Raw genomic sequence first — 9381 nt, 5'->3', positions numbered from 1 at the left:
TCGGCGCAAGTAACACAGTGAAGCAAGTTCAACCACGCACGTAGTTTGCTATTTATTTTACATATTAACTAATATTAACTAAGTCTTTTTAAACAAAGAAAAAGTTGTCCGGCGGTCGCACTGGTGTCTACCGTACTAGTAACTTTAAAATCCAAACGGCATAACTACCTAGAAGGGCAGAAAAAACAATGTTTTTCTTCAAATATCCACTTTATTATTGCATCATTTTTAGTTATAACTCGGGGAAATAATTATAAAAATTCTTTTAAATCATTGTCATTAAATAATATAGATTATCACGTCATTATCACGTCATTATCACGTCATGAACAAGCGAGTTTATTCTAGCGTGCATTTCGACATTGACAGGCAATGATCCAAATCATCTTTGGCTGTTTATGAGTTGAGGAGATAGAGAATCAGGATCAACCAAGTGGAATTCTTTTGTAAACGTGTGTAACATTGTAGCTGAGTCAAAAACAATTATAGCATCTGTTAAGTGAACTGCTTTGAAATACCAAGTTAATTTTCAAACAGGCTTTGTAAGCAAAGAGAATCGTTAGTATTATAACTCGTGGTCAGTTTATGATTTCCAACTGTCAACTTCTTTTTTATATAAGCAACTTCAATTTTCATTTTAGCCTGGAGTTGCTAAGAAAAAATTGGAAAAATCGGTTAGATTTTAAATACAAAAAACATTATATATAACGATAACGTTTTTATCTGTTCACAAAAAAAATCTTTTCAGAAGGATAAAAACAAACAAGAGAACGAACTTGGTATATCTTGAAAAAGTAAAGTATACACTTTAAAATGACAGGTTTGCGATAAATAGTTTCAATATGCAATGTGTTCTGATAATTTCAATAGCCATAAAAACCAGTTATGGGCGACATAAAAACATGAATAAACAAGTAAAATCAAAATATAGATTTAGGCGTTTATCAGTCTAAGTGTAACTTTGGTGTCTAAAGGAAAAGTTCTGAAGATTTTAAAACACACACATTAAACTTTCATGTCTCTCTGCTCAATGTTTGAACACCAATACTCATGGTTTCAACTGCATAATTCCTAAGTACATCTATTTCGGCATAGCAAAATTAGGATTAGTAGCATCACATGAGCGGTCGCTGTAAATCAACTCACGTATGTAACAACAGATAACAAAGCTAGAAACAGGAATTCCCTCACTAAGTAAACAGCCTCGCCGTTTGTTTATTTAATGAGGGAATTCCTGTTTCTCAATATCACGAACTTTTAATTTCTAACACGTTTTAAGGGGGATTTTTACGAAGCGAATTGAACGGCGAATTCGACGGCGAATTGTATCTGAGCATGCGCAGTTTTGCGCAAATCAAAACAAACAAAACTGCGCATGCTCACATACAATTCGCCGTCGAATTTGCTGTTCAATTCGCTTCGTGAAAATCCCCCTTTAAGGTGTGGTACAACAATAACGTGGATTAAATTGTTTTTCTTTTAAGCACGTTATTCAACATCAGCAAAAAGAATGCAGCTTTTTTTGAACTGAACTTCCTTTTACGTTGTCCATATAAATAGTTGTATGAGAACGATGGGTAATAGCAACTTTAGAAAGAAAAAGAAAAGAACGTTTCATTCTCTAAAAGAAGTAAGTGATACATTGTAGTGTTAAAATGTATATCGTATAATTTGATAGCATATTTAGAAATATTTTGTACATAAATCTTGCACACAGTTTTTGGGAGTTGCACCGTCACCTCAAACATGGACCAGATTCATCCTTCTTACATCATATAATTAATGGCCTACAAGTTGTTGTCTAACATACGCATCTGCAATTTCGTTTTCACAATATTTTAGTGAATGCTTGAAGTTTTTGTAAAAGGGATCAGCTCGTTCATAAACCTTAAAAAGAAAACATCCGTGTAGTTTAAAATAATGGAGTAAAATAATTTTATTTTTCATCATAATGACGAAGTCAAATTATAAATGTAATAACAATTGTGAAAACAGATCATTAAAAGTTTAATTTAAACTTGATGTCAACAATTGAGGTACTCTAAAAGTAGCTAAACCTAAATACTAACCCTGAGTTTTTAATGCGGGAAGTAGTTTTAATGCCTATATTAAACTTCATTCATAAAACGTATTATATTTTTGAAATTTTAGTATTTTTAAATCAAATTTATTCTTTAACTTACAGATTTAGTGATTAGTTAAGGTAAGTGCAAAATTGTGCAATTTTAATGGCTAAAATTTATAAATCTTTGAGTAATTTTTAACTTTTATTTTGTTATATACAACGTCGAAATAAAATCTTTAAGCGATAGCTTATCAGCAGGTAAAGAATGGCTGCTTAGAATCATATGAAATGATCAATAGTAGAGCAATAATCTTTTTGTTCTTTTTAGAGATTCCAAGTCATTGCCAAAGAGAATCTTATATAAAGAACTATGCAAATAAAGGTACTTAGGTGGTGGATAGTAACGATTTGCGCTGTTTAGTTGTCACGAACTTTCATTTTAATTTTCTTTTCTCATAGGGAAAACATTACTTGCAGAAGATATTGAACTGTTAAAAAATTGTAGCCAGTATTTCCCAGAATGCAAAGGTTATTTCGGCACATTCGAAGCCATGTATGTGATGAGTAAAAAGAAAGGTTTGGTTATAATAGTTAGCCTCTCAGACATCGAAACGCATGGTTAGTTGTGTTTGCTAGAACCAAGATTACAGATTTTCGTTTTAAGTATATTTTTCTAAATTTCATTGTTTTAATAAACTTTAATAGCTAAATGCCATTGTATTTAGGCCGTTGAGGATATTACTTACAACTACAAAATGATATCGAGGCAAATGTCAAATATTTGGTCAAAGGTAGCCATTAAAACCTACGCACGGTCCGATCTCAACAGCATATACTGGGCATTAATACTCGAAATTTGTTTAGAAAACAAAGATCAAGTATAATGTGTACGCACGCCTCGGGTTTACCTACAACTTTACAATAACTTCATTGCCGGACAGAGAATCGTTAAACTTGAAAACAAAGGCTCCCAGTAAGAACACATTATTTTTGTTTCTGTTTTAACTTATGAGGCTTTTGTCGTAAGTCCTTGTGAAGCGGTTATAGTAAATAGTTCATAGCTACATAGCTACATAGCTACATCTCTATTATAATAGCCGTATTCCGTCTGTCTGTCTGTCTCTGCGCTGACCCCCCGCTGAGTTAGAAAATGATGTTACGGAAACACGAATATCAAATGCGATATATTTGTATCCACTTTGTGACGACGGGTAAATTTAAAGGAAGGGCGAACTCGTGTATTTTTCCACGGACTAACGGCTAGTCTCTTTAATAATAGCCGTATTTTGTCTGTCTGTCCGCGAAAACCGCGTCCTGTTACAGAACCACGAAATATGATATACAAAGGACGAGCGACTCCGTGGATTTTTCCACGGGTTAACGGCTAGTAGCTACATAATATTCCTTGAAGGATTGGAAAAAAGGTCCTTCTTAAAACAACTGTTAAGTAGCGCCAGAAATATTAAAGTATACTTTGCATAAAAAAGAACATTTTGGGACAAACAAAGAGAGATACCAATATAGTACCAGTATCACCCGACTACGGGGATTGGTCCTGGCGTATAAACACAATTTTAAAAATCATCCAGGCGAGTGGTTTAGCTGATTTACCATACCACTTCGACATAAACAGCTCTTAAATATCAATTTTCGTTATACGTACTTGTTTATTTCAGGTTCTTGCGAACTACAAGTCCTCCAACAAATTGCCAAACGCAAGGAAAGTTATATTTATTTCTCATTTTTCTACTCTTCCCAGATATTTCTTTGACATAAATGTTTCATATAGGATTATCGAAAGAAGACGAATTCTTTAAGGACTGTCCAGTTCCAGGTAGGAAATTTATTTTTGTGTTGTAAGAAGTTACTCGAGAACCTAGAAACTGATTATGAAATTGCTTTTTAATGCCTTAGATTACCACTCAAGAAAATTTATTGCAGAAAAGATATGTAACATGCACCCTGAAGATGCCTCAAAACGTTTGGTAATGACGAAGGAAGGAATGCAAGTTGACTCTGTTGGAACAAAACTTTCTAGCTACTGCTGATTCAAATCATTGAGAGAGCTAAATTTATTTAACACCTGAACAGGGTGAAGTGTTTCAGAACCTAACACATTTTACGTTGCATCTACTTTAATTAAGATCAGATGGTGTTATAGTGATTTTGATATTTCTTCACAGATGTATCAAACATTTGATAACCATATAACCGATCTGAAGTCTGTACGTCAAATGTGCGAGTCAACTCCATTAAGAAGGTTTTTTTTCCTTAAGAACTAAATATAGTTTGCGATTTCATTTCATGAATTTTTTTATAATAGCTTATGCAAGAAGCTATTATAAAATCTTTTAACCAATTTATTTTTAAAATATTGCTATATCTATGCCATGTTGTATTATTACTAGTCGGTTGCCCATGGCTAAGCTACTATTTTGCGCGACAGACGGACAGACAAACGTATATGGGTATTATAATCTAGACTAGTGCAAAAATCCACGGGGTCGCCCGTCCTTTATATATCGCCTTTCGTGTTTCCGTAACAGGACGCGTCTTTCGCGGACAGACAGACAGAAAACGGCTATTATTAAAGAGATTAGTCGATGAAGACCCGTGGAGAAATCCACTTAGGCAGAAGCACAATAAAAAAATAGGTTGTTTTAGATTTTTTGCTGACGTGAGCAGTGCAGGTACAAAAAACCGGCGAAATTTAGTTTATTCGTTGCCTGTAAAATGTAGAGGTTGAACCGCTGATCAAAATAATGTAGAGGATCATATATTTTCGACAAACGCTTAAGCACATATAAGGTTTTAAAAATGTTGCTGGCGTCAGCAATGGTCCGTCAAAACCCAAAAAATTGTGAAGAATATAATCCACTTTGCAAAAGTGACAGACTGACACACGGAACTGGCGTATTATTATATAAGACTAGTCGATAAAGCCCGTGGAAAAATCCACTGAGACAGGATAAAAATGAAAAAGAAGGGTCATTTGAACGTTGATGACGTCAGCAATCCATTCACACACAAAAATAATTCAAACTTTGTTTTCACGTTGCCTCTATTGTGTAAAGCTTAAAGCAGTGATCAAGAAAATGTATATTGTATACACATATGTATACACATAAAATGTATACACATTAAATATGCTAAAAAAGCGTTTTAATTGGTTTAAAAGAGATTATTAATCTCAAAGGTGAAATCAAAAAATTCGGAACAGTTTTTCAAAAATTGCAATCGACAAGTCTGACCTCGCTATAAAAATTTAACTTCTTTAAGTCATAAAAGCCAACCTTAAGAAAATTAAAAAGGAACTGGATTACTTTTCTGTCATCAACAAAATCCTTAGTGGAATTATTGGCCATAATTTAATTCCAAATGTAGTTTGTAAAATATATAGGCCAATAGCTTTTCTGATTGATATCATTGATGAAGTCTTGTTCCATGGATAATCAGTAATTTAAAAATTTGTGATGAGCTAAAATGTTTAAAAAAAATTTTTATTTACGAAAAGTTTCAGATAGTTTACAAAGGTTTCCAGATTTTTGTACATATGTGCGCCAATTTTGTTATGTAAAAAGTAGGACCAAAAGCGGGAATTAATTTTTTCAAGAAATATTTTTTATAACAACTAAAATTTTATAAGAACTAATTGTTGGCAAAGTTAGCAAGTCCTAGTATCACATGAGAATTGAACTTTTCAAATTTGGCAGAAAAAAGTATGTATATATTTTTCTCATCAATTTATACTGCTTTTATGGGCTTTTATGTACGTCCTTTTATGTCATGATAGATATTAAACCAAACTTTACATGGTGTACAGCCTCTTTAAAATTGCTTTGTCTACTACCAAGTTGAAAACCTTTGTCCTTGATTTTCATGAAAAGGTTATACTATTCATTTCGGGTCATAGAATGTAACAACATCTCAGATACACTTTAGGGTATGGATTTTAAAATATCTTAGCCTGTCTATTTTGTTTTTTCTTGTTTAGCAGCTAACACCTGTAATATATCGTCTTATATTGTCTAGGTGAATGTAATAAAATTCGTAAAAGAAAAACTATTACAAACCGTCCAGCCCCCATAGCTGTTGTTTAAGTATTAGTGACTTCCATAAAATACACGTTTCTTTTAAATTTGAAGATCTATAATAACTTGAAAGTTGACTTGGGTTGGTATATATACTTTTCTATACTGTTTTGATTTCTAAGACACTGATCTAACACACTGATACATTTGCCAAATAAAATTATAACAAATTTTTCTGATTAAAATAGATCAAGTTTCGCTTATCCAGTGGGGGTGCAGTTGGTTTTCACATATTCCGGTCTGCAAAATATCACAATGCAACCTGTTCAGACTGAAAGTCTATTTTTCAAGTCCAGATGTGTAGTAGCTCAAAAATACCAATGAAAAATTCTCCATTTAAGTTGGTACGCCTGTTTCCATAATTCTTGGTTAGTTTAATTTCAGTTTTTTTGTTATGGAGTTTGCCTTCCTTTAAACGCTATTATCTTTAAATGGCAGATATTCAAATTTTAACAAAGAAGAAATTTATCAAAGAAATGTATTTTACAAAAGTTTATCTAACAGGGTCTAAGTCTATAAGAAGTCTTAAACACAGAGGCAGGCTGAGAAATCTTCTAACCCTGTTCGTGAGTAAGATCCTAAAAAAGTTAAAAAAATTACCAGCGCCTTAGTGCATGTATGCAATGTGTCTAAATCTAGTGAAGTGCTTACAGAGATAAAGTCTTCCCAATGTTCAATGTCAGCTCACAACCTCTATTTAGCCTGTCATGGCAAAAATAATCCTTTGCTTTTTTTGATGGAAAAAGTTATCGTGAAAGTTCAAAAATTAATCGTAGATGTACAGCATGTCGCACATCTGTGTGGAGTGCTTACATCGATGTGGCTTGTATGTGTAATAACCTGTTCAAGAAAACCTTATGGTTACAAGTATTCCAAATCTACTAATACGCATGCTCGCCAAAAACCTGTTTTTAGAATGATACATGATTACATTTTGGAAATGCTTCTAAAAATTTAACATCGTTCGATTTTAAAATTCAAATCATAGTTTAATACATGTATACAGTCCTCTTTTATATCAAAAACATACTTTCGAATTCATCCTGAATGTTTCTTAACTTTGAAAGGAGATTTTCAGAAAATGAATGGAGTCAGACGCCTGTTTTTTACTTCAAAAACACTTCTTACAAAGATCCCTGTCAACTATCACTTTACATTTCAAATTTTCTCAATATTTTGCGAGTTAGCAGTTTCAAAGTAGTACTATAATCTCAGTTTGGAATTTTTTTATAAAAAAAAAGTGTACCACTAATCTATCCTTCCAATTCTCGTTCTCGTTTCTATATGTAAAGATTATTATTCCATTAATTATGGGAAAGTCAATTCAAATAAAAACACAGGGAAGAGCCCGTCTGGCTAAAACAATCACTCGGCATTTTGATTTTGCGGAATATTTTTCGTTAAAATAGCCTGAAACCAAACCCTGTTATCTCACTAAAGTTCATATCACAGTAAAAGTTGCAGCTACACAACTGCATTTGGCATAAGAATGATTGATTAAGAATTTTGTTGTAGTTAACTCCATTTGGTTACTTTCACTTTTCAGGAAAACGTAGCTAAAAAGCTAGCTAGATAGCCCAACTTCAACACAAAATTAAGTAATGTTGACAAACATAAAACGTTCTTATAACAAATTAAATAAAAACTTTAAGGGTAGGAATATATAAGGCTAGTTATAGCTAGCTAGCTAACTAACTGGCAACCCTCGTCCTCAGGTTTATTTTTCTTTTTGATATAAGCTTGCTCCAAGATATAAGAGAGGACGACAAATAAAATAAACCCTGGGGACGAGAGTGACTAACTGGCTTCAGGTGACGTTTCTTCTGAATTGATTATAATTGGTTTGTTAAAGATTTATATATGGGTAGAAAGATGCAAAAAAATACAAAGCTTTTAGAAAACAAAAAGCTTAGAAACAATCTACAAAATGACCATCCCAACGTTAAAACGTCCACCATGTATGCTGCCGTCGCTATAACTTCAGGTCGTACACATTAAAGAAATAGATCACGTACGGAGTTTTTAATAACATATTTATTTTTTTAAAAATCCTAATCATAACTATTCTTTATAAGTATTACAAACAATACAACAGAGTTATAAATTATAAAAAAATAAAATAAAACTTTGCGGCAAGATCACAGAAGCTTTACATGCTGTGGATGTCATGTTGCGCACAAACAGACAAAATGCGGCTATTATTATAGAGAAGGGAAGAAAAGATGCCTTTACTCTTTCATAGAGCATACACGCTACAAAATTGAACATAAAAGAAGCGTCTTCACGGAGGATATATGACGCAATCGGCAACAATTCGAATTCAGGACGTCACGAAAATACTTTGACCTAAATCGACTTATGGAAATCACTTTTTGCAGAAATAACTTTTGCAAATACTGTACCTTAAACTATTATTAAGTTTTTTAGACCTGTTAAAGATTGTATTTCTGGCAATCTTTAAATGTCCGCACATTTTATACTTAAGCTACATGTTTTGTGTCATTAGCTATCTGACTATAAGGTTTTTATTCGTTTTGCGAAGAAAAATGTAAAATTTTGTTACCCGCGATTTCATACTTGTGATGATTGGCCGTACGTACAATATTGAAGATAAAATGTAAGGTAGATTTTATTTTAAGCAGATGTGGCCAGGAAGAGGCAGATAATCATGACACAAATATTTAAAAATGGCGGCGTACTAGCGATGGGTGAAACGTTGCTAATAAAAAACATATTTATCAAAAAAGAACGTGAATAGACATTCAATTAATCGTATGAACAAATATTCGTAATTTGGTTAAATAAAAGAAAAAATAGTAAAATATTTAAACGTCTAACTAAAGTATGCAAAAATCTTGTGATTAGTTTTTAAGGTGTTTTGCTAAACGTTAATAGTATGTTGGATAAGTTTTAGGAACAGTATGATTGTTAAAGCTGCTAAGCCTTCCTTTTTTTTAGTTTCAATCGCAAATTTAATACATTTTTGTATAAACATGTTACGTAAAGCGTTTTGTTAACAAAGAATAGTTGCAAAGTGCTAATTTCGTTTTCACAGCAACGTATTTGTTCTGTCCCCACTTGATTGTTCGATTCCCAGTACCCTTATTATAAACGCTGACGTAGACTCAGATTTGATATTTTCCATGACGACATCAACGGAACTCGAGTTTACGCTGAAAATCTTAATTGCATTAATTACTGCGACTTTCTCAATGTTGTCACTAC

General features: G+C 32.7%; 1 long non-coding RNA gene across 2 annotated transcripts; it reads left to right on the top strand.

The window, feature by feature from the left end:
* The first annotated feature begins 1481 nt into the window (after positions 1–1481).
* Positions 1482–6233, top strand: LOC130653642 (uncharacterized). 2 transcript variants are annotated; one of them, XR_008984255.1, is made up of 7 exons: positions 1482–1630; positions 2394–2447; positions 2525–2683; positions 2791–2856; positions 2930–3038; positions 3742–3899; positions 3980–6233. It is a non-coding gene; the product is annotated as an uncharacterized LOC130653642 (long non-coding RNA). The 2 variants fall into 2 exon arrangements; XR_008984256.1 differs by having other exon boundaries at positions 1483–1630; positions 2525–2618.
* Positions 6234–9381: the final 3148 nt, after the last annotated feature.

This window comes from Hydractinia symbiolongicarpus, chromosome 8 (genome assembly GCF_029227915.1).
Source record: "Hydractinia symbiolongicarpus strain clone_291-10 chromosome 8, HSymV2.1, whole genome shotgun sequence".
NCBI classification, from domain to species: Eukaryota; Metazoa; Cnidaria; class Hydrozoa; order Anthoathecata; family Hydractiniidae; genus Hydractinia; species Hydractinia symbiolongicarpus.
This window is presented reverse-complemented; position numbering and strand designations above follow the sequence as displayed.